This window comes from Microcaecilia unicolor, chromosome 5 (genome assembly GCF_901765095.1).
Source record: "Microcaecilia unicolor chromosome 5, aMicUni1.1, whole genome shotgun sequence".
In the NCBI taxonomy this organism is placed as follows: domain Eukaryota; kingdom Metazoa; phylum Chordata; class Amphibia; order Gymnophiona; family Siphonopidae; genus Microcaecilia; species Microcaecilia unicolor.
The window spans coordinates 280,692,920-280,719,769 of NC_044035.1; the positions used below are offsets into that span (position 1 = coordinate 280,692,920).

A 26,850-nucleotide genomic window follows, 5' to 3' on the forward strand; every position below is an offset into this window, starting at 1 on the left:
AGCATTATTCTGATGATGCAGGAATGGTTTGTGGGTGGAGCTTGGATAGGGCAGGAGGTTATCCAGTGAACAGAATTATTCAACACCACTACTCAGCCATAGGGATAGCTTAGGACAGCAGCAGAACTATCCTAAATGGTATCTGGATCATGGCTGAATATCACCACTATGGGGATAGTGCCTCCAGCTGCCTGCCCTATTCAAAAATACTGATTGCCACAGCCTCAATATTGGGGAGATGGGGGGAGGGATGTGATTCCTATCTTATAGGAAACAATCCTTCTTTTCTTAGTTTAAAACAGAATGAGCTTGTCTTCACCCTTAATGCTGATTGAGGGATGAGGTGAGGGGAGAGCTGGAAACAGCTTTTATGATTTGTTCCATTTTTGAGAGGCAAAGTACTGCATCTCATCATACCATAGTGTGTTCAGTCTCTTTAAACACGATGGGACTTGATGCTAAATACCTTATATAGCTAACCAGCCAGTTCCTATGCTTAGGGGGTCTTTTACTAAAGCTTAGCTCAAATTATCTGTTACAGGTCCCATCAGAGTAAAATGGGTCCTGCTGCAGATAATTCGAGCTAAGTTTTGTAAAAGACCCCCTTAATAAGATTTCAGAGCACCCCCTTACTTAATAAGATTTCAGACTATGCCTTTGATTTTATTTACATTTGAACTTGAAGATTAGCACATGTTTGTGCGCTGTGTTTTCAAGAATTGTGTCACAAAATGGGATGTATGCCTTTGAAAATATAACCTAATTGGATGGCTAGTTATTTAGTATTTTTGAAATATGTCATTCAAGAAAGCCAAATTAAAACAAATAGTTTCATTTCAGATGGGTGGACTTGGAGCAGGGACAAAGAATGTGGCAATTAGTTGCAGAGTGGAAACTCCTGTCCCACAATTTCTTAAGCAGCACAGGGCCAGTGTTGTCAGTAGAGCATTGTTTCATCCAATTTGTTTCAGCGCTAATACATACACTCTTAGCTTTTCTCAAAGACATCACTGAACCCTCTGAAGGTTTTGCTTAACCCAAAAAAATGCACTTCAGTCTCTTTACAAAGGCTAATGAAGACCTATTTGGAGAAAAACAAGGAAGAGCGAATTGTTTAACCTATAATTATAAATATATCTAGGCCTTATCAGAGAAAAAATATTGAAAGTAGAAAGTACTCAGAAGCAAAGGCCTTATCAGAATCCTAATGAATAATGAGTGTGGTACAAATAGTTCAGTGAAGACAAGGTCTGAATGCAAAGTGGTTGTAGAGTCAGAAAGTGAGTGTTGCAGTCATGGATGGCAACTGTTTTGGTTCATGTAGTTTCCTTTTGCCCTTATAAAGATAACAGCAAGAGAAGGAAAATACAGATTTTAGTATTTTCTTTCTGTCGTGTTATATTTAGGGTTGCACATCTACTGGAAGAGTCTGTCGTCTTTAATTTTGAGCAACTGTATTAATATGGAAAGGATAACAGCAGAGTAATAGGTATTTCATATTAAGCAGTACTTAATGGGTAATCGTTCTAAGATTTTCTTTTGGGTAATCTGTAATACTGTGGAGAAGTGTAAGTACCATTCCATTTAAAGGAGAAATAAACATTTTTTTTAAAGTGAGCAGCTTTAGATAAAATGACTTGACATTGCAGGCCATGTTTAATAAAAGGAAAACATGAAAAACAGCAAAGAATCTGTATACTGCAGACAAGAAGGGTACTTATAGTCTTCTTTTATTGCCATGCCACTGCAGCTACTGTACACTGCAATTTAGAGTTCTCATAAACATGGATTTTTATAGTATTTGTCATTATGTAATGCAGAATATTAATGAAGAAATAAAATTCCTGGTTCTTTTTACTATCTGCTGTAAATGTTGGAACGAGCTCACTGTAAGAAACAAAGTTTTTGGTGTTGGACTATAAACTGAAATGGAACAAACTGAATAAATAATAATTCTTATACAAAAGCATTGTTACACACCTATGTAAACTGTTCCTTTGGTGCCTCACTAAAAACAAATAAAAAAAAAATCTGTGGCATAATCTCTGGGGCGGGTGGTTCTGAATGACCTTTGTCAGCCCCATGACAAAGGGCCATAAAAACATTGTAATGCTCAGCTTTGAGACATAACATAGATACTCACATATACGTCAGCTTTGAGTATAAGTTGCACTTAACTTCCACCCCTATCTGATGACATATATAAATCGCATGACCAACATCTCCCTTTCTCCTTCTCCTCTTTATCTCCTCCAGGATCAAGCATCTCATTTCCCAGGCTCCTCCTTGGTCCTACGGACAGCAACCACTTTCAGATTCTCCCCTCTTCCCTTCTCCCTGTGGCTGCTTTCCTTCATACCTATTCCAGGCACTCCAGTACTTTTTCTGCACCAGTGTGGAGTATTTCTGTACAGGCCCAAGCACATACATTCTGCTTGTGTTCTGTCTTTTGGCTGACTGTAAGTGCATCATGGGAGCTGTGCAGGGAGACCCTATGCCAGTGCAGAAACACGGTTGGAGCACCGGGAAAAGAAAATGTCCACATGGAGAAGAGAAGATGGTTACTGCTCTTGGGACTGGGGGAGAGCCAGGAAAATGAAACATTTGTTCCCAGGAGGGTAGGGAGGGGAAGGGAGATGGTTGATCTGGTGTGGGTGGGTATGGAATGCAGGTGTAATGCTGATAGACTCCTATATAGGACGCCTTCCTGCACTTTTGACCTTAAAAATGGTCATAAATGTTGCGACTCAAAAGTGAATATATATGGCATAGTTGCATTCAACAAGGTGACATATTTGCTTATCTCTTTTAAAATATATAATATGTGTGCATTGAGTTTTGGTTCCCTAATTAATGTATTTATTACAGTAAGTGGAAATTAACCAAAATTGTTCTTTGCAAAGTCTTGTTTGACAATTGAGAATGCAAAACTAAAGGGGCTGTCCATGGTGTTTTGGATGAGCAGTGTCCTTGGTGGTAGAAGTAAGGGCATTAATGGTCCGAAAATGCATGCTAACTCTCAGATCCTGCTTTATTCAGATGCCCTTAATAGTTCTAAATGTTTCACAGCTGAATCGTTGTCCCCTTTCCTCTATTGATTTGTGGAGAGGGAGATCATAGCTTAGTTTTCCTTGGCTAATTCGGGCATGCACTAAGAACAGTAAAATGAGAAAACATGGTAAGCGAGTTGATGAAGGAAAATAGCTGTTATACATCATGCTCGGATTTTTCAAAAGAGATGTATTTTATTGACGAAGCATGCTAAACCAGTGAACAATTAATTATGTGTTTTGTACTGACTCAAAAATTAATTAACAAAGTAGACAAGAGAAGATGCGAAGAAGGTTCCCCTTGTAGTGTTTGATTATGTTAATATTTATTTTCACTTATAACCCTGTAAATTATAACCAACTTATGGGCCATTTAACAAAATGTCACTCTTCTTGAACTTGATCCTACTACATATTACAGACGCTTTCAGTTTGTTTAGATTAGTGGTTCCCGCACCAGTCTGTAGGGATGCCCAGCGAGTCAGGTTTCCAGGATATCTGCAGTGAATCTCTCTCTCTGTACATCTATACCTATATATGTATATATACATTATAATACAATATACTATAAAGAGAGAGATTGATTTGCATGCACTACCTCTACTGCAATCAAATTTATAACATGCTTATTATTTGAGGATATTCTGAAAACCTGACTGGCTGGAAATCTCATTTTACAAGTTTGGGAGTTACTGGTTTAAGTCATAAAGGGCCGTATTAGAGATTTTTTTATCATTCTCTTTCTGAAAATAATAATCAGTACATCTGGCCCAACGTTAGAAAAGTTGAAATGTACCCTCAAAATGTATAATATTAAATTATTAGTGACTTGACATGTGCCATGAGATACCTTGTTCTTTTTCTACCATTCTGTAGCCCGCTGAGTTCTTGAGGAGGGGTTAGACGAAAGAGGCAGTAAGTCACTGCAGAATGAATTGGACGTGGACATGAATAGTGGAGTGGAGGAGTTAGTGCATTGACTGAGAACCAGAGGAACTGGGTTTAATTCCCACTGTAGCTCCTTAGGACTCTGGGCAAGTGACTTAACCATCCATTGCCCCAGGTACAAAATAAGTACCTGTATATAATATGTAAACCACTTTGATTTGTAATCACAGAAAGATAGTACTTCAAATCCCATCTTCTTTTCCTTTCCCTTTAAGGAGCCAATATAATGGGCTATATGAGTATAGGAACAAAAATGAAAGTTAAATCATGTTGCTTTGGAAAGATTGCAGGGGAGAAATAGTTCACTGGGAGATCTGATAGAAATCTTAAGTAAGTGTGGATAAGGATGTTGGTAGTATATTCAGAAAACAAAGGGATTTATTTTTGTTAGAGAGAAAATAAAGTTGTTGTTTTTTTAACATCTGAATCTGGCTGGCTGAATCTGACAGAAGCACACTTAAGGAAAAAGTTTTTTTTTTGCTGGACCAGGAGGTGCAAAGTATTAAAAATACTCAATTTCTCTGGTGGTGGATAAAATGACTATACATCGGAGACTAAGGATTTACATTTGCAACTATTGAATTTTCCACGTGTCCTAGGGAAGTCTTCCATGAGTACTTAAAAGATATTTTGACATTTCTGTGTGAAACTATGCCCCCACTGAATAATATATGTTTTGCCTCTTGGGAAAGAGCAAGGGAGGCCTTTACATTCTGAAGTTACCTCACTTGATGTTTCAGGACTGTTGGAAACATCTGGAGAATTTGTGACTGGAACTGCAACTTTGTTGGTATCATTTGTTTTTGCCCAAGATAGGATTCATTTGTGCCCTTGCATTTTATTTTCAAAATGTTGATTTTTTTTTTTTTTTACTAAAATGCAAGCATAATGCAAGGAATAGAGAATGCCATGACTGGAGATTTCTGATAACTGTTCTAAATTGTGTTCTTTAAAGGAAATAGTGAATAATTCTATGCAGAGGAAGCAGAACTTAAGTACTCAGCCCGATTTAATTTAAAAGTTTGCTCAAACATTTATGTCTGCAGACAGTGTCCTGTTTATATATATATGTCTTCTGTTAGCTGTTAAGTGTTGTGTGGCCAGATTAGGGAAGATTTGTCGGCTGATTAAGTCCTGTGCTGGCATGCTCTTGTCTAACACCGTCACTGCTTTTACTATGGCTTGCTTTGTGTATTTGATGTATATGAGTAATAATATGGTGCTATAAATGGAAACTACATTACGTAATTATTTAAGTAACAGTGAAGAAAGGTCTTTTAATAACTAAAGTGTTTATCTCTTAGGTGTGAATGGAGTTTTGCATTGTCATCCTACTTAGCGTAGATTTAAGGAAGTACCTTGATCTGTGTTGCAGCATGAAATAAAAAAAAAAAACCTTTGCATTGCAGTAAATTGTTACTATAATTAAAAGTTATAGAATTAATGTCTATTGTTCGAAATATGCTACAGTGAATGTCAATCTTAACTTTCCTTTGATAATGAGTAAGGTTTCTTGAGTATTGCTGAGGAGAACGGATCTCGTAAATTAAGTCTGCTTGTTACTGTGTGGTTTACTGTTCACTTCCTGTTTCTTTAGTGATGGGAAACAGATGTAAGGAGGAAAACATAAAAGATTTTAAATTATTATTATTTTTTATTTATTCTATTTCATGTGTTGTAATAAGGAATAGGTTCTGACATTGTAAATAATTGAAAGTGTCCCAATAGATGGAAACGTTGACATAGCTACACCAATGGAATATAAAGAAATATTTTCTTTCTTTCTTATTACTTCAGTGCACTCCAACAAGGTTTCTGATCTGCTGCAGAGGATACAGATACACAATGGAGCATTTAAACAGCACTATTGTACATTTTTCCCTACCTCTGGAGTAGCTATATCATATCGTGCGTATAAGAAGTACTTCTAGTCATAGAACACTATTTTGGTAACTTATCTTACTTTGGGTTATATTGTACCTTGTTTAATCTACAGGTTATGTGGTGAACGATGTGGTTTATTTCCTCACTAGTGTACTGCCCAATTGCCCTCATTGCCTGCTTCTTTAAGCATTCACTTTGAAATTTTGCAAACGGGACCAGTCTGGTTTACAGATGGATCTTGTCATAATGGTAATGTCGGCTTTGCTGCTATCCAGTGCACTCCTGATGAAATCCACATTGAAGTCGTGCAGTACAGACTTCCTGATTCTTACAATACTCCAAATGCAGAACTTACAGCTGTGCTGTTCGTCTTACAGCTTAAAGCACTGGATATGCTATATATATATATATATATATTTTTTTTTTTTTTGCTTAATCTCTGTGTATCTTTCTAAAGGTCATTCAAGGATGCAGCTTTTGTCTGCCTCTTTAGGATTTTTTTCTTTTTTAAAGCTGATTTTTGTTGCATTGCACTCATAAACGTGACATGTTTTCATACAAGGATAAATTTTACATCAACTGTGAGACTTCAGATGACTGAGATCCCAGAGAAATTGCCTCACATCTAGATGAATGTTTACATTTAGAAGATATTAAAATATAGATATTTGGTGTACCTAGAAAGAAAATCTTTTATACTGTCCTAGAACAAAGACAGTGCCATTTTAGGCAACTGCCTGTTTGCCCCTACGAGATACACTGTTAACTTTCTTATTTGGGACCATTATCTGAGTGCAAATTTTCATAATTTATTATTTTATATTACCTGAATTTGAACACTTTTTCCCCTACCTTACAAATTAACTATTGTTTGCCTCCTTATCTCAACAACTGTCACGGTTGTGCCCAGGTCCCTGGCTCGCAGTCACCGCGGTCCCCGGGGTTTAGACCTGGGGAATGCTGCGAAGTGATGGTTTACTGTTTCCCATGTTCCAGTAGATATGTTGGTCCGGTCCGGATCTTCCAGCTCTCCAGATTGTTTTGGGAGTTTTTTGGAACCAAGCAGCACCCATACCTGGTGAACTCCTTTGTGACCTGCCTTTATTAACCACCTGGTAAGGTTCCTAGTTGCCTTGCAACAGTGTTCTTCAGAGGCGTTATTATTATTATTATTGTTTGCATTTGTATCCCACATTTTCCCACCTCTTTGCAGGCTCAGTGTGGCTTACAATAAGATAAGAATAATGAAAATACATTTGTTACAACTTGGTTATGGGTTATATTGTACAAGTTATGCGAGATACTCGAATTATCATTAGGAATATCACAATGGGACATCAACATGAAGCTTAAGGGCAGTGTTAAGACACAAAGGCATATGGTGTACATATTTCTGTGAGTAAATGTATGAGTAGTGTTGAATTATGGGGGATGGGAGATCATAAGTGGATGTATGATGCATTGATGAACAGTGAGTGTGGACTCTATGTGTTTTGGTTCTTTCCGTAAATTGTTTCAAATAGATGGGTCTTCAGTAATCTGCGGAAGGATGCTTGTTCGTGGATCGCTCTTAGGTTGCGCGGCAGTGTGTTCCAAAGCTGCGTGCTCGTGTGAGAAAAGGTTGACGCGTGTAGCGTCTTGATTTCACGTCCTTGCAAGTAGGGAAATGGAGGTTGAGGTATGTTCAGGAAGATCTCCTAGCATTTCTGGGTGGTAAGTCAATCAACTTGGACATGTAGGCTGGGGCTTCGCTGTGAATGATCTTGTGGACTAGTGTGCATACCTTAAAAGTGATGCGTTCCTTAAGTGGAAGCCAGTGTAGTTTTTCTCGTAGTGGTGTTGCCCTTTCATACTTTGGTTTTCCGAAGATGAGTCTGGCTGCTGTGTTCTGGGCTGTTTGAAGTTTCCTCAGTGTTTGCTCTTTGCAGCCTGCGTATAATGAGTTGCAGTAATCCAGATGGCTGAGGACGAGGGATTGCACTAGGTTACGAAAGACGAATCTTGGGAAGAATGGTCTTATCCTTTTCAGTTTCCACATGCAGTAGTGGTGTGAGTGCAGTGCCTTTGTGCTTTTCGTGTTGGTGACTTTTACTCTGCTTGTTTTTTGGACTATTCTTCTGCCTGCCACTTGCCCAGACCCGGATTGTTTATTGGACTATTGTTCTGTCTTCAGCCTGCCCTGACCCGGCTTGTTTCTGGATTTTTCGTTTGCCTGCTGTTTTTCCTGGAATCCAGCGTGTTTCTAGTGTTCCTGTTATTTGTCAGCCTGCTGCTGTGTCCTGCCTTGTCCTGCAAGTCCTACCGGCCACCTGAAGCCCAGAGCTCAACTCTTGGTGAAAGGTGGCCAAGTGTAGGTGAAGCCTTGCTCCAGTCCACTGTGTTCCAGTTCTGGTCTGCCTTATCTGGTGTTGGGGTGATTCTCCTGCCGCTTCCGCTCCTCGGCAGTGGTCCATGGGCTCACAAACCTAGGTTCCTGCTGTGTATACGTGACAAAAACAAGAGGGATGTTTCTAAATCACATATCTAAAATTTTGATACTCACTGTAAACAGTTAGAATGTTACCCTTTTCTCTTGCTTTCTGTTTCTTTTCAGCTTTGTTTTATATAAATGGGGTACAGACGTACCTCCCTGATTACTTCGTGCACTGTTTTTATCTATTATGCAAGCTATTAATTAGTTTTCATAGGACAAGTTTACAACTTAATTTTCCTTAATTTCTACTGTTAGCAACTGGATACTGATGTGATTTTATTGTTCTACATCAGCTTTTCCATAATTGAAAGGTGCTTATCTAATGTTTTTAATCAAAGGCTTAACTCTGGTTACCATGATAAAGAATTTATATTTTGAATTGCAAGGTTACAGAGATGCTCAAATAAATGATTTGTGAAGTTATTATCTGCCCATGTGCAAGTTGTGTGCACTGTTTAACAGAACCTCTTGGAAACAGTCACATGGCAGGAATACATGCTAGAATACGCAGCATGTCTAGACAGTACACTGTAAGTTGGTTAAATGATTTTTGTAAGTGAATATATGTGGAAGTGTTTGAACTGGGATATGTATATGACTTAAGATATACTCTTTGGCGATAGGCTAGAATAGCAATTGATTTTATTCTGAATTAACTATAACTAGAATTGTATAAGGCATAAAATCGGAGAACAACATTGGGCACACATTAAATGAAATATTATTTGGTATGACCTGAGGCCTAAACTGAGGCCCTCTATGCCCTGCTCTATTTACCTATTTTATTCCTTTGAGTCATGTTACAGATTCACCCTATTCTTATTTACTCCACGTTGACGCCTTCCAGAAGCTGCATGCCATCTCATATGGGAAATCCTGACTGTCTACACTCTAATGCAACTTTGTGCTAACTGTGTCTTACCAGAAAAGAGAAGATGCTGAGAAACAAACGTTGACCGCTGTTAATTCATCTGTTACATGGACTTTATTTTTCTACTTTTACTCATGCCTTCCTTATCTTTCTACTAGATTTCCTGATTTACTTTACTGTTTGCATCCTGTGGTCTCCCATCCCATTGTACTGGGACTATTTACAATCTTTTATAATGTCTCTGTCTTACATTTCCCAGGAAATTGCGAGACAGAAGGGGGGGGGGGGGATGATAGTTCAGAGAACCCCAAAGATCTGAAGATAGGAGACTTAGTCCATAGAAAATACTACACACACAAGACCTGGAAGGATCCATATGTTGGACCCTTTAAAGTTAAAGCCGTAACAGCTACTGCAGTTAAACTACAAGACCACACATCTTGGGTTCATATGAAAGATATCAGAGTCTTCAGACAAGCTCCAGTCCAGGAACCAAAGATTAACCCTCAAATAACAGAACCAGGTGGCACACCAGAACCACAGCCATTCTGATTGCTTTTATTTTAGCTGTGACTCTAGCTTTACGAGAATACTTAGGTACTGTTTTAAGTCTACTTAAAACACTTAATGCATGTTGGCCAGAGGACGATTAATCTACCTGTTACATGCTACAGAATTAAATTCAGACACAATTAAAAAGACTTTTTACATTATTGAAGCTGGAGTATCAAAATCAGAAAGTGCAAGTGCCTCGAACACAGCTGGCTCTGGAGATACGCCTGAATCTGGAAGTGTCCCTCACACCACAGAGGCAGGAAACAGATAACTTCAGCATTAATTATACTTTCTATAAGTATATACTAAGACTGTATGGACTTCGTTTTTGCCTTATTTTAATTACAGCATTAATTTTACTCTTGCTTGACAAATTTTATTTCAGGTCTGCTTAAAGGAATCATGGAATTATGATCACTACTGAAGAATAATACTTCTTATCCTGTCTTGCAACATATTTGCATTTAGTTGGTTTATGTTAGAAGCAAACAGTTACAAACTCATTGCATTTATTCTGTTTATGTTAGAAACATTTTAGGATAAGTTAGTTTAGTATAAGTTTGTTCCCCATACACATTGAGTATCACAACTTCCTCTTTTTCTGTCTATGTACTTTACAGCAAACAATTAAGCATTCAAACAATTCAACACACCCTATCTTCTGCTAGGAAATATAGAATTTTGATTGTTATACATGAGCTTTTAGTTTTGAGTTAATTTTGCATAAGTTGTTCTGCACAAATATAGAATACTTTATTAATATTTCAACCTTTTTCAATTTAACTTCCTCTTTTCTCCTTTCCACATAAATCTCTATCTAAACATTTAAACAAGTTCAACCTTTTTGAGCATTAATTCTACACCTACTATTTACCCTTACACCTGCATAAATTTGTAATAAGCATTTAAACTTACCCTTTTATTTTAGAAGTAACATTGTGTCTTCCAAGCATCCCGATGCTCACACCAGACCAAGCACAGCAAACACAGGAAACTACCCCGTCACTTCTCCGCAAGTGGTTGACACCACAGAACTTAAAATGAACCCTTGTGGGACTTTTAATTGTCTCCACTTTCATACTTGTTTTTCTGCTCGTTACCCATACCTAAGCCTTAAATTCAACATACTGTTGTTTAAGTTTTGATTTCCTTACATGACACAGGAATCAGTTATACGAACCAACAATTCCCTTCAGATTTTTGACTGGTCACTCATAGCTTTAGGACTTGTCTCCCTTCTTATTTATCTTTTTTGTATTCTATTATTTGCTGTTTAGAATATTTTTCCTTTCCTACAGAATTAGAAGCAGATTACCATTGTATGAATAGAGCCTACATGAGACCCATTTTGGCCTGGGATCCTCTTACCAGGTTTTGCAAATTGTGTGCACCCTTAATAGATTCCAAGTCAACAAGGCCAGGAACAACAATCATATTAGAAGAGGAATTACTCTGGATTTGCTAGAATAAGGGTAGAGCAAGGAAGTATCCCACTATCCTGACCTAATACAGGGGAGCAGGTGACGTTTTCACTCATTACATATGCAGTATTGTAAAGAGATTGGCAACCTTGGCACTTTTTCAGACAGGTTTGGAACAGGATTCCCAAGCTGTTTGGGTTTGTTAATCTTGTAGCTCCATCTTCCTCTACTATAGGAGCCATAACCATCCCTTTCCCATAAACATTAATTGAGCTATCTGTTGTACAATTACTAAAGTAAAATTTTGAACTACCATTCTAACAAATATGTATATTACACATTTCTTAGCCCTTGGCCTTATCGCCATAATTGACTTCACTCACACACGAGATTTTGAGATCGCCGACCACAATTTTTTGGTGGTCTACCATCAAGAAAAATGTTGACTGGATTAATTACATTTATTACAATAACAGTGGTTCATAAATTACACTAGAGATGCTGTTGTAGGTATTGCTGATCAATTAGATGCCACAAGCCGGATGGCTTGGGGAAAATCGCATGGCTCTTGACTGTATTCTTGCAAAAGAAGGCGGAGTCTCTGTGTGATGCTAGGAACCCAATGCTGTACATTCATCCCTAACAACACCGCCCCAGATGGCACAATTACTAAAGCTTTAAAGGGCCTTTCCACTTTAGCCAATGAACTTGCGGAGAATTCTGGAGTTGATACCTCCTGGACTGGATGGTTGGATAGTTCCTTTGGAAAATGGAAAAATTTCTTTCTCTCTACAGCAACTACTATTATTATAGTGATTGCTGTATTTGTACTTGTGGGATGTTGTATAATCCCCTGTGTTAGAGGTCTGGTGCAACGTTTGATTGAAACTGCTTTAACTGAAAGAGATCCCATAGTAGCTACCTATGCACTGTATGAACTATTACAAGCTGAAGTACATAATGCTTATGATACCATGTCTGCACGCATACAAGCTATCCCAGGAGATGGTACCATATATGTTAACATGCGCCCCTCTCCCTCTGTCTCCTATATTGCAGATACAGAAGATTTGTTTTAGAATATGTTTTATTTTGTATCCTGCAACCATTTTTCATTCTTCCCTGGAATTACTCAGTTATCAACCATAATATTAGCCTTCCACTTTGATACCATGCCATCCTGTTGCCCTCTTTTGGACCATACCTTTGATATACCTTGCTCACGTGGGTTCCCTCCTCCACTAAAGTCTCTCTTATGTTATAGCCACCTCTTAGTGCTCATGTGATTGTATGGCCATGATGGGCAAGTAAGACCCGGAACTCCCAACCTGCTTATGGATTCTTGGATGCCTGCAGCCTAAGACAGCCTACAATCAGAGCACTAACCATGTCCTTTTTGAGCTTATGGTAATAAAGAACTAACTCAAGATTTGATTTTGAGGTGAAAGCAAACACCTAGGTGCAGGACTAGATTACTTGCAAGGAGCACTAGCAGTTCCCATATTTGGTGAAGGTCTTTCCCTCGAAGACCTTCAAGGGGGGAGATGTCTATTATCATTACAGCCATGAGCTTTGGTTCAAGGCCTGACTTTGGTTCAGGATCTAAAAATGACAGAGAAGCTTACAGGCCAGTACCTTTAATCTGAACTTTAGAGTTACAGTAGAACTCATCAGCTGTTGTGATACCTCATGCAGCAAAATGAGGAAGGGGCTAGGGTACAAAAACCTCAATAACAGGATGGTGCGGCCTAACAAAAGGACAGAGTCAGTTACACCCAAGAAGATATGGTCAGAATGCAGAACTGAGTGGTCTCACAGGGAGATGACCAAGCTTTCTAAGTAATGCTAAAAATAGCCAAGCTTGTACAGTAGAATTCTAAGAAATATTAACCATTATATTACCATAGATTCAATAAGGTGTAATTACTGTCATATTACCTATATCCTGAATGGACATATAAAAAATGAGTGTACTTCCTACTTAAATGGGGAGACAGTCACAGCCAGTACCTTTGTGCAAGCAGGGCTGTTCTCCCATGAGAAACTAATCAATTGTATCTGCATTGGCAAGTAATAATAAAAGAATGTTTTTTTCTTATAAGGAATAAATCCTATTGCTTTCTCATACATAGCCTTGGGTCTTTTATCTCTGCAAATTGGTTTTGGCAGGTAATTTGGGGTGGGGGCAAAAAAGACCCTAAATAATTCATACTTATGTATAGCAGTTCTATACTCTCTTGAGACATTACTATCATGTTATCTATATTTGGTAAGTAATAAACAATTGCATTTCTCATAGCTACGTTTATTTGTTCCACCTATTAGGGGGTGACTGGTCCACCCCATATTACCAGCCAAAACCAATTTGCAGAGATAAAAGACCCAAGGCTACGTATGAGAAAGCTCATGGCTGTAATGATAATAGATATTCCTTATGTATGTAAGAAAACCCAAGACCATAGGAAGCAGTTTCTTGCTTTGAAGCAGGAGACCCTGGCCTTGGGGGCAAAATTTCTGTACGGTTTCCCAGTAAATGCAAGATTCAGCTATGTGAGACTTTTTATGTTTTCTATGATCCATCTCAACTGCAAAACTTCATTCAGAGGAAGAAATCTGGTATGGGGCAATCACCATTAATCTGTGAGAAATGGAGAAGTATTTTTTTTATGACTGGGTTTAGCGTATAGTAATTCTTTATTTTTTCCTTTATATATTCTCTGTTATTTTTTTTATTCTTGGCAGTCTCCATATAGTGTACTGTAATTTCCTTTTGACCTACTGTACAGATTGGTTGTTATATTTTTATGTCTATTTGATTTTTCTTGTATTGGAAAATTTCTATTCAAGATTGTTTTCTTTATGTATGTTATAAACTTAATAAATATTTAAAGCTAAGAAATTACAGGGAAATACTTTTAAAACAAATAGGAGGAAATTTCTTTCACTCAAAGAATAGTTAAGCTCTGGAACTCACTGCCGGAGCATGTAAGTGGTTAGCATACCTGGGTTTAAAAAAGATTTAGACAAGTTCCTGGAAGAAAAGTCCATAGTCTGTTATTGAGATGGGCATGGAGTAGCCACTGTTTGCCCCGGGTTGGTAGCATGGAATTCTGCTACTATTTGGGTTTCTACCAGGTACTTGTGACCTGGATTGGCCACTGTTGGAAGCAGGATACTGGGCTAGATGGACCATTGTTCTGACCCAGTATGCCTAGTCGGCAAAGGCAGTATATCAAGTTTAAATCTCCACTCTCATCTCTCCCTACACTCCTCCCCGGGAACTTTGCTCACTGGGCAGATCTCTCTTATCTGCACCCTTCTCCTCTACCGCGAACTCCAGACTCCGTTCCTTCTATCTTGCTGCACCGTATGCCTGGAATAAACTTCCTGAGCCGGTACGCCAAGCCTCATCTCTGGCCATCTTCAAATCTAGGCTAAAAACCCAACCTCTTCGATGCTGCTTTTAACTCCTAAACCTAAACCTTCAACTGTCCCCTAACCCTGATATGCCCTGTCTGTCCTAACCCTTATCCCTTACTTGTCCTGTCTATCTGTCATAATTAGATTGTGAGCTCTTTTGAGCAGGGACTGTCTCTCCATGTTCAAGTGTGAAGCGCTGCTTACGTCTGGTAGCGCTATAGAAATGATAAGTAATAGTAATAAACTATTCTTATGTTCTTAAGTACCTCTGTATGTCCTTTATGTTTACTGAAGTAGGGCTCACTGAGCCTGCAAGAACAAAGTCCTGGCTTCTTAGTCTCCCCCATATGGGACTCTATTCCTGGATTCTTAATCCTTGTAGATGTTATGGGACCATTTCCATAGATTCTAAATCTTTAAGAACCAATTGTCTGAAAATAGATAATGTAGGGTTTAAGAGCATCCAGCTAGACTTAGGCTTTACCCTGGACCTATCAAGCACTTGTTTTCTATGATCCTTTACAATTAATTCAGTTTTGAGTGGTAAATTTATAACAGCTTAGTCAAGGAATAGTTGAGATTTTTGAAGACTTGGGTCCTATGGATCAGTAATGTGTACATTTGACATGTGTTTCCTTTGCTCCTGGATTATGGACTAATGTTGGATCATGGAAAGGCTTTTTTTTTCTTTATGCTGCTACTGTATTGTATGAAATGTACCCACATCTCCTAGTTTGTTTTTCTTTAGCTAATGTTAGTTTTGTTTACTCGAGAAAATGTAAAATAGGGTCTATAGCTCTATTGATATTTCAGGCTATCAGTAGTGTACTGATAGCCATTTCTACAAGTCTGCATTTGTATCAGCCTTCAAGGACTTTGTCATCTGCTTCAGCCAATTTATGAGACATTTCTGGTCCTATTTACTAAGTCATGCTATAGGCACACTAGTGTTTTTAGTGAGCGCTAACGCTAGAGACACCCATAGGAATATATAGGTGTCTCTAGCATTTAGCGTGCGCTAAAAACACTATTGCACGTTAGTAAAAAGGGTCCTTCATTTGGTTCACTTGGAAGAATATAGGTCCTCTGTTTTTTTATCATTGCTGGGCCCGAATTGTGGAATGCACTGACATCCTCTTTAAGAGCAGTGAATAGCTTAAAAGTTTTAAAGAAGATTTTACACACTGTTTCATTTCAGCAGGCATTTGATGTTGATTAACCTTTGACTTGAAGTATGGGATTGAGGTTACATAGGTTAATTGTTTTAAGAAGTATTATAATGTAGTTTTGTATAATGTGTAACTGAAATCTTTTTTAGTGTGTTATTGTGTACTTCACCTGGACAGAGCGGCTTATACATTAAAAAAGGGGAGGGGCAACCTTTTCATTGAGTAAAATGGTAAGAATTGTAGGAGCTAATTTAAGAAAGCAACCAAACCCAGAGGAGTGGTTGAGGGGATTTTTCATAGTACTTTGAGACACCTGTAGTTTCAAGTCACCACTTGGTTATATTTTTACATGAACAGATTGCTGGTCTATTCTGACAAGAGATAGAAACTCAGATTTCTTCCACTGAAAATAGGCCTGCAGATTTTTTTTTTTTTTTACAAGCCTATCTTCTAGAATAACAGATCTTAATTAATGACACACAGCATTACTCTACAGAAACAAAATGATGCCCTGAGTGGTTAAAATAGTACATTGTTTAGTAGTAACCACGTGTTTTTCTCCTTGGTTGGAAGATGACCATCAGGCTTATTTTCGAAAATGATCGCCAGCAATCTTCTGACATAAATCGGGAGATGGCTGGTGATCTCGCAAAAGCAGCGAAATCGGTATAATCAAAAGTGGCGTTTTTGACACCATCGCCGCTTTCCCATCGCCACGCCGGCGAAAGTTCAAGGGAGCATGTTGGCGGCGAAGCAAAGGCGGGCATGGGCATGGCTACCAGATGGCCGGCTTTTGCGGATAATGGAAAAAAGAAAAGTGGCGTTCATCAGTATTTCACCGGGTTTACTTGGTCCTTTAAGTTTCACGACCAAGCCTCAAAAAGGTGCCCCAATTGACCAGATGATCACCGGAGGGAATGGGGGATGACCTCCCCATACTCCCCCAGTGGTCACCAACCCCCTCCCACACTAAAATATTTAAAATAAAACACTTTTTTGCCAGCTTCTATGCCAGCCTCAAATGTCATACCCAGCTCCCTGACAGCAGTATGCAAGTCCCTGGAGCAGCTTTTAATGGGTGCAGTGCACTTCAGGCAGGCAGACCCAGGTCCACCCCAACTACCTGTTACACATGTGGTGCTAAGTGTTGAGCCCTCCAAACCCCCCCAACACCCACTGTACTCACATGTAGGTGCCCCCCTTCACCTATAAGGGCTATGGTAATGGTGTAGAGTTGTGGGGAGTGGGTTTGGGGGGATTTGGGGGGCTCAGCACCCAAGGGAAGGGAGCTATGCACCTGGGAGCTATTTGTGTATTTTTTGCACATTTTTAGAAGTGCCCCCTATGGTGCCCAGTTGGTGTCCTGGCATGTGAGGGGGACCAGTGCACTACAAATGCTGGCTCCTCCCATGACCAAATGCCTTGGATTTCGCCGGGTTTGAGATGGCCGGCAGTTTTTTCCATTATCGCTGAAAAACAAAACCGGCGATCTCAAACCCGGCGAACTCTGGCATTTGGCCGGGCTAAACCGTATTATCAAAAAAAAAGATGGCCGGCCATCTTTTTTGAAAATATGGTTCCGGCCAGCTGTTGCGCCGCCGCCAAAATAGATCGCTGGTGACCTATTTCGCCGGCAACATTCAATTATGCCCCTCCATGTAAGTCTAGTACCAGTTCAGTCAAATATGGCTAGTGTGTATTGCACACAAAGTGGGCCTTTTAGAAAGGCACGCTAGCATTTTTAGCATGCACTAAATACATTAGCACACCTTTGTAAAAGACCCACAAAAAAAGATTTTCTAAGATAGAAATGCCTCTGTATATGCAGCAGGGTAGATGCTATCTAGATTAATTTTTGAAGAGTAGTTTGTAAGGATCTCTGGATTGTTTTTCAAATTATGGAGTTAGTTTCTCATCCTTTGTATGAAAAAGGTTTCACTATTTTATAGCTCTGTTTACCAAAGGTTCTCCCATTTTGCATCTATGGGAACAATACTTAATGAATAGAGTCTTTAATTAGTTATCTGCATGACTTATAAGGTAGAAATTATAATTGAAAAGAGAGGTGACCTAATGAACATAATTTGAATTGATAGTGCTTCCTTTTCAGTGAGTATTTATTAAGTTTCAACTGTTTTCTTTGAATAGTAATCATGTTTTTATGGCACACATGAATGACTCTGTGGGCTTACTTTGCAGACTTCAAACATTCTATTCAACGTATAGGTTTGCTTTTGAACTACTGTGAAAAAGCTTGACAGCTGTGCTACAGCCTACAATAGTTTGTCAAAAATTCTACTTTTAATAATTTGTGCATAAAGTCTTCTCATCTCAGATGCTAGTTAGATTTTATATTCATTCCACTTGATTTATGATATGCCTCACAAAAATTTATCATGACATTTTTATAGAGTTGACCTAAAATGCAGATTGGTTTGGATGCATTGGTTATAAATTATGTTAGACTTTAGCTAACTGGAGCATCTTCTAGGGAGAAGAAGCATTTGAACAATAATAGACACAAGTATATGTTTTCCTTTATCTCATCATTTGATGATTGGATTAGAAGAAGAAAAAGAATGTGTCTTTACTCCTTCCATACTTATAAATGGAATAACTAGTGGGTCTTTGGGAGTGCTCTAACCGAAAATCAAAAGAGCTTCATTATTCAACCATCAACAAATATGATAGGATCACATAGAGTTTTTACAAACCTGTTTAAAATAATGGACAAACCTTCACTGAAATCAGAATGTACAATAAGAAAGCAATTAAAGATAGGTGAACATATACAGTGACAGCCAAGAAAGAAAAAGAAAACTGTATGAAAAATGATTGAACAGGAGAAAGAAATCACCTGCCATCCATCTAAACCAATGACACTCTTCGGCATCAGAGGAAGAGACAAGTCTGCTTGCTGTGCCCATATCACTCTCTTCCTCCCTCTGTTTGTGTTTGACAATATATATGACCATCTCTGGGAGAAGGTGACTAAAATCTCCAGAAAGAAAAAATGAGGTTTTTTATGAATTCTGTTAGAGCAAACAATTTGTTATTCAAAATTCCAAACTCCCATCCTAAATATGTAACTTTTTCTTACTGCTTATGGACCCGTGACATGAAAAACAATGGGCCACGCTCAACGTTTTGGATCTGAGACTTTAGTCACCTTTTCCCAGAGATGGTCACATCTATCTGTCTATAGACATAGACAAATACAGTGCAGATATCTTGAAGTGAATGTTTGCAAAATCCACTCAGATAATCATACCGGCTCCTCTTGACTTCTTCATAATACACTGCAGATTGTTGACCACTTAAAGCTTGTGACACCCTAGAATAGTTTTTATATCATAATAGCAGTATTTCCAAAAGGGGCTTACTGTTAGAAAATATGGGCCATTGTTTTGTGCTATAACCTTGTTAGTTCTAGACCATTAATACTTTTCATAGAGATATAGATACAAATAGATGCAAATAAAGAGACACTGCAACTACAAATAATGTCTAGCAATAAGGGAATTATTTGTTACTGTGGAGTTGTAAGTATAGAATGTATAAACATGTTTAAAAATAACATGGAGAAAGTCATTAATATAGCGGCTCTTTTACTAAGCTGTGTAAGCATCTACGCGCACCCAATGTATGCCAAAATGGAATTACCACCCAGCTACCACGTGGCTCTTGCAGTAATTTCATTTTTGGTGCACGTCCGATACGCGTGTCTGAAAAATAATTTTTATTTTCAGACATTCATATTGGGCACGTTCCAAGTGGCATTTGATGCGTGTAGGTCTCAGACCCAAAATGAAAGGTCAGCAATTTTCATTTTGCTGCACGTCCATTTTCTGCAAAAATTTTAAAAAGGCATTTTTTTGCAGGTGCGCTGAAAAATGATTCTGAGTGCGCCCAAAACACATGTCTGCACTACAGCAGGCCATTTTTTAGCGCACCTTAGTAAAAGGGCCCAGTAATGATTATCATCATCATTTTTTGGCTATCGTATCAACAGACAGTTTGTGTGTGTAGACTCTCACATGTTTGGTAGTTGGTACATGATTCCTTTCCTAAACAGTGTACGAAGTCATGACTGCTTATCTGAGCTGTGTAACAATTATTTCTATAAAAACTTGTACGTTCTCCCCTTGCCATGAAATTTATGCAGTCTGAAGGTAAGCAATCTGAGATTGGTCTTAACAGGCTGGAATTGTGCTTACTGCACATTTCTAGTATTTTCCTGAGATAGGCGAATCAAGTTCTTTTGAATTTATAAGATTCATAGTGGAAGAGCCTCAGTGCATACTGTGTGCTGTTTTGGATTTATCAAGTGCAAAGATAATTTATGAAAATGATAACTAGTAGGTCAGCATGTATTTTATGCTTTCTGCATGTCTGTTCTGAAAACCAGGGTGTTAATCATGCTAATAAAAACGTTATGATTTTTGTGGCGGTCAGAATAATCTTGAATAATTGGTAGGATTTCTGTTGCCCAGTGGCAGATAATGTACTCAGAGCATATTGTATCAGCAGGTCAGTGATCTTCTGCACAAACAAGCTGGGACAGAATCATCTGTTCTATGGCAGTGGAGAATGTGATGACTTATTTCTTTATTCATCATCAACAAACTAGCAGAGACTGTAGTTGTAACAGTGTAAGGCCAGCTTTCCGAGAAGAATGTCCATAGAGTGCTTTGAATGAGAGAGACAAATATTTTGCACACAAAAGAACATTTTTTCCCCAGTTTTGCTTTATGCTGTAACTTTGCTACAATTCAAAATAAGGTCATATTGTACTCATGTATATCGCATATATGTGTAAATATTTGAATTCAATCACCACTTGGTATTTGCTTAAAGAGTATGATTCAAAATCCACAACCTGCAAATAAAGGGCGAGGTTTTTACAATAGCAAACGTCAAGTTTCAAAAGTAAATGCTGAGCGGCGCGGTACCCTCTATTTAAAGCAAAAGTGGAGGTTACCGGGTGTCTGAAGTCTTTTCCTCCCCATAGCTCGTTATGATACAGAGATAACTTTATTTGCAAGTTGTGGATTTTGATTGATACATGTGTAAATACCAATTTCAGAAGCCATTATTTGCATGCGGAGATTCACCCCATGCAGAGAGTATGACATGGTTTAAGAACTGAAATCTTCGTGTGTAGTTCCCATTTTACAAAGGGGATACACATATATGGGACCATACCTAAGTTTTTTTAAAAGTGTTAGTTTCAGCCAGGCCTTTTATACAAGAGATAAATTAACCCTTTTACCAAGCAGCAGTAGGGCTACTGTGCGGGTAGCGTACAACAAAACAGCACTACTGTCAGTAGTTCTGAGTTTGCCATGTGTCATTTCCCGCACTGGAAAATAATTTTTACTTTCTAGCGCAGGAGGTGGGGAGTAGGCTTTCCTGTCAGTAATCAGGCAGTAAGGGCTCAGGCAGTAAATTGCCGCATTCTAGTTTTGATATTAGCGCATGGCCGTTAACAACTACAATACAAAAAATGCCTTATTCTCACTGTGGTAAAAAGTGGCTTTGGCAAGCAGCAGTTCCATGTGCCAGTGACCACATGCCACTTTTTACCACCGTGTGGTAAAAAAACCCTTTAGGGAGTCATTCTCCTTTTTATATCCATCTCCAAAATGAAACCAAATAAATTGTGTCTTCAGCACTTAGTTGGCAGCACTTACACATATAGTTTTGTAAAGTAGAACAGCTTCACATGGAAGTTCTGGAAGTGTTCATGCCAAAATTAAGCCCTTAGAGGGTAATTGTATAAAGGAAAGTAAGTGCTTAATTTATTTTATAGAGTACTAGCATAGCTGTGCAAATACAAAATGACAGAGGGGCTGAAGCTGCTCCCATATGAAGAAAGACTAAAGAGATTAAGGCTCTTCAGCTTAGATAGAAACGGTGGGGGGGGGGGGGGGGATGATTGAGATCTACAAAATCATGAGTGGTGTGGAGTGGGTGGAGGTGAATCAATTTTTCACGCATTCAAAACATAGGAAGACCAAGGGACACTTGATGAAATTACATGGAAATACTGTTAAAACAAATTGTAAGAAATATTTTTCACTCAAAGAATAGTTAAGTTCTGGAACTTGTTGCCAGAGGATGTGGTAGCAGTGGTTAGCGTATCTGGGTTTAAAACAGGTTTGGACAAGTCCCTGGAGGACAAGCCCATAGTCTGTTATTGAGATGGGCATAGGGAAGCCACTGCTTGCCCTGGTATTGGTAGCATGGAATGCTGCTACTAATTGTATTTCTGCCAGGTACCTGTGACCTGGATTGGCTACTGCTGAAAGCAGGATACTGGGCTAGATGGACCTTTGGTCTGACCCAGTATGGCTATTCTTATGTTCTTATGTTATTTCATTTCAAATGAAAGTGTATCATCTTTAATGCAAAAAAGTGAAGAGAAAGCCAACCATCAACTGGGACCTAGGGCTTTGCACCGGGAACAAAATTAGATATTCTATATGGGTGTACAGGTTCTTATTTGATGTCAGTTTCTATTTCCTGGATGGTATATAATATTATTAAAGGAACTGTGAATGTAGATTGTAGGAATTAAAAAGCAAGAGGGTAACTTCTTTATACATGATAATCAGAGACATCAGGCTACCTAATTTGCACACAGTACATTTTGACGCAATAGTTAGCAAGATAAAGACCAGAACGATGAATGCCCTGGTTCATTGCCTCTATACCCACACCTTTTTGTTAAAAAAAAAAAAAAAAAAACTATTCATGTATGCTTGCTCTAAGCAATACTCTAGGTTAATAACAAAAAGGTCTGTATTTCCATTTAGTTAAACTATTTCTTAGGCTACTCCAGTTACCGTACTTACATTGCTGTTAACCAAAACAAGTAATAGCTGGGACAGGTGAAAGGTGCTCTAGACATTATTAAAACTGAACTGTTCTTTTTACACACCATTTTAAAATTGACTTTCTGGTATGTTTTCAGTAACTCTCTACTTGTGAATGTAAAATAGAATAATCTTTTGTAATATACCCCTACTTAGTTCTCAGATATTTGGCAAGTTCTGTGTAACAGATTGAAATGATTAGGAGCCAGATGCAATTCTTCCTTTGTCTCTTCCCCCTCCCCCAAACATTTATTTATACTCCTATGTTTTCTCACTCTCTCTCTCTCTCTCTCTCTCTCTCTCTCTCTCTCTCTCTCTGTGTAAAATATACTTGCTCTCTCCTGTGATCTCTCTGTTGAGGCAGTTTTGGCAGTGGCCACCAGGCAGTGAGGTTTTAGTGAATATTGGATGATTAGCAGTGCATAGATTTGGCATATAGTGCAGTTTACAAAGTGTACACAGTGTGATCAAAACGGCATGCCCTATATGCCTCACCTCCAGTGACTGCCACCAAAACTGTACATGCTTTGAGTATAGGGCACACTGTTTACAAAGTATGTGCACTGGAATGAAATATGCACACAGTTTACAACATGCATGCTTTGGGAGTGAAAGTGCATTTACTCTACAGTCTGACTACACTGGAAAGTGGGCCAGGTCCCATACAGCTTGAATGGGGTGTAGTCATACAGTCTCCCAGCCAGAGACATGTGGTTGGAAGGAGGCAGAAGCACATTGGGGGATGGAGGAAGCCACTGTAGTGGGTAAATCAGCATTAGAAGGCACTAAGTAGAAGCCCAAGAAGGCAGCTAACAGAAAAGGATACTGGGATACTGCTGTAGTCAGTCTGTATGGGGGAAGAAAAAGAGGAATGGAGATGGTGAAGAGGGGGTGTATAAGGATAAGGAGCATAGGTAAAGGGATAAAGGAAAGAATAGTAAGAAAAAGGTTGAGATTGTGTGTGTGTGTGTGTCACATACATAGAGTACAACTTTGTTATAAGGGACTTCTGGGAACCGATAAAATATGTCCCTTATATCCAAAGTCCATTTATCCAAACTGTACATTAATGAACGTGTTTACTCAATCGCAGCTCACAGCCTACTGCTAACAAGAAAATGTACAATATATGTAAATGCAAAGAAGTTTAACACTACTCACATTTCAGTTAAAATAGTCCGATAGAGATGTTTGTTTAAGAGAGTCAGTCAGTTCACTCATAGCGCAACCGTAGTATCAGTCTCTTTATATACATTGTTCAATGAAGCCTTTGGACCATGTAAAATGGTCTCTTATAACCGAACTGAAATACATAGGATGTGCTATTCTCTCAGCCCACACAAAAAATTTAGTCCACTATATCCAAGTGTTCCTTAAATCAGGGTCCTTTATAATGAAGTTCTACAGTAGATATAAACATCCATATACACAGATCTCTCTCTCTCTCTCTCTCTCTCTCTCTCTCTCTCTCTCTCTCTCTCTCTCTCTCTCTCTCTCTCTCTCTTTCTCTTTCTGTATACAGATATACTCATACACAGATAATTATATTCACATGCATTATCGATAATTCTACCAAGACCCCAGAAATGGATGTTCTTTTTTAACATAGAGAAAAGAAACTGCAGAATAAGAGGAAGTAATAAAATGAGGAACCTCAGAAGCAGAAAACAGCAAGTACAGCCTAATTAAAACAGGAAAATTCAAAACAAAAATGACACATATACATCTATATGAATATGAAGCCTAAATATTGTAATTTCCCAAGCACTTCAGACACATTAGAAGCAATTTGAGAAAGTGTCTCTAACAAAATCAAGACCTGTGATTACGGTATTCTAATTGAAATTGTGTACGTCAATCAGGATGCACGTGCCTTACAAATGATGCACATCGTTGCTGCGTGATGGACTGTGAGATACACGTAATATAGATGGATATACCTCTCCTGTACCTATATCTAGCTTTTTGAATCCAAACCTAAAGATTTCAGACTAACAACTTGTTGTGCTGCATTTTTGAAATTGTTATAGCACTCCAGAGCATTGCGGCAACTGAGGATCTTGTAGTCCATTATGTAGTAGTGATGTGCATTATCCCCTAGATTCTATATATGGCACCCAAAATTGTATGCCCAAATTTTAATTGAGTAATGAGCCAATAACTGGCAATAATTGGGCACTAACAACCAATTATTACATTTAATTGGCTCCAATTAGGATTTGTGCACAAATCTTGCTAAGTGCTATTCTATATAGATGTGCGCACAAATCTTTTAGCGTGCAACTGAAAAGGGGGCATGGCCATGGGAGGGGCATGGGTGGGTCAGGGCATTCACTAAAGTTGCGCACATTATTATACAATTTGGGGGATCCACGTCTAATTTACACACCAGGATTTATACCAGGTTTCAATTGGTGTAAATCCTCGCACCTAAATGTTTGGGCAAAAGTCGGCTTCACGAGCTTGGAGTGCCATTTATAGAATAGCAATCAGCAGATCAATTTTGGGCACCATTTGCTCTAGTCCTCTTTACATTTTAAGGGCAATTCTATAATAGGGTGCCTACATTTATACACCACTTGTGTGTCTAAAGTTGCATAATACCTGCAGTTTTGCTGGTAAGTGTGCAGTTACACACACAAATGCTAGCTAGATGCCTAAGTGCTATTTTGTAAGGGTGCATGCAAGTGGCATAGTGCATAAATGCAAGGGTGTGTGTACATGGTGGGCAATGGGCGGGTTCCCTCTTACATGTGCAACTTATGTACGAACATCCTTGCCACATTTACAAATCACAGTTGTGCCAGGTCTACGGCTGGGGTAACTTTAGGCATGCTCATAAATGTTAGGTGTGCTGATGCTGAGTTACGCTACTATTCTGTAACAGAATTTGGACACCCAGATACTGTTATAGAATTAGCTCTTCCCACACTGCGTCAGAGCACATAAAATGAGGCACCCACTTATAAAATTGCCCCCTTTGTGTGCATCTTGACTGATACTGAATTGGAAAACTTAGAGGCCTTGATTTTATTATTAGAAATGTATTTGAATTCATCTTCCATAGATATGTTTATCATTTAATTTTGAATAGTCTTTTTCTTATTGTTTATTTTTTTTTTAATTAAGCTCTTTTTGAGCTCTGCTTCTTATGTTCCTTATTTTTATTGATGCTTGTTACTCTGTAGTTTGTTTTCTTTATGCTTCACTGTTGATTCAGTCTTAGTCCAATTAGTGACTTGTATAGCTGTTTGTTAAGAGTTATTTAGCTACAAGTCTCAATATCTTGAAGTATAAACCCCTAGCACATCAACACACCTAAATCTCTTGTTCTTTTCTGAAGTTCCTTTATTGAATAACATAGATGATTACTCACAGTTAGATGTTCATAAGCACAAAGGAACCCTGTAGTTTGTGAGCTGTATCAGTGGAGAGAAGGTAGAAGTTTAACCAGGATCAGATTGTTGCAGAGATAAGAAAAGTAGTTCCACAGATAGAGGCAGCTCGGAGTTAGGTGTTTGGGAGTGCAGTACCCTCTTTTAGGAGGGTATTTTCAGGGTGAAAAGACTAGTGCTTTTCCAGAGCTACAACAGGATCATTGCTTTGTCCTGGAGCAAAATGGATACTGTCCTCCTCATGGGGGGAGGGGGGGGGGCAGAGCCAGAAGCTCATATAGACTCAGAGAAGAAGGAGTAGAAAGGCCAATAGGGACAAAGCCTGCCCTCGAGTGGCAAGGGCCACTTTGAGCCTGCAAATAGGTGAGAAAAAGGTGGGATACAAATGCAATAAATAAATAATTGTGAGCAGACAAAATGAAGGTAGATGATGAATGTAAGGCCTATCTAGGATCATATGTGTTGAAATTCATGCTCATAAAATATTTGCTTGGCTGATACTACAAATTTGATGCATTAAAATGTCATGTAATGATATAGGGAGTGAACTGCAGTATGACTAGGCAAATATATTACCTACATAGTATGTATTTTGACTGCCGGTGAGAGCTGACCTCCCGTAATTCATGCATTTATCAGACCAAAACCAATCTAGGCTTGCTTTGATGATGCTAGATAATCTTGAGCAGATTGCAGGTCCCCGGGATGGCAACGATACATTTGGATGTCTGCCATATTGACGTTCGAAGGTATACCAGTAGCACTAAATATTGCAGAGATACTAAT

The 26,850-nt window shown here is 38.6% G+C and overlaps 1 protein-coding gene across 1 annotated transcript in view; it reads left to right on the forward strand.

Moving 5' to 3' along the window:
* CADM2 (cell adhesion molecule 2) overlaps nt 1-26,850 on the forward strand; it is a 1,618,262-nt gene that overhangs the window by 462,817 nt on the left and 1,128,595 nt on the right. The gene's annotated exons all lie outside the window — the stretch shown is intronic.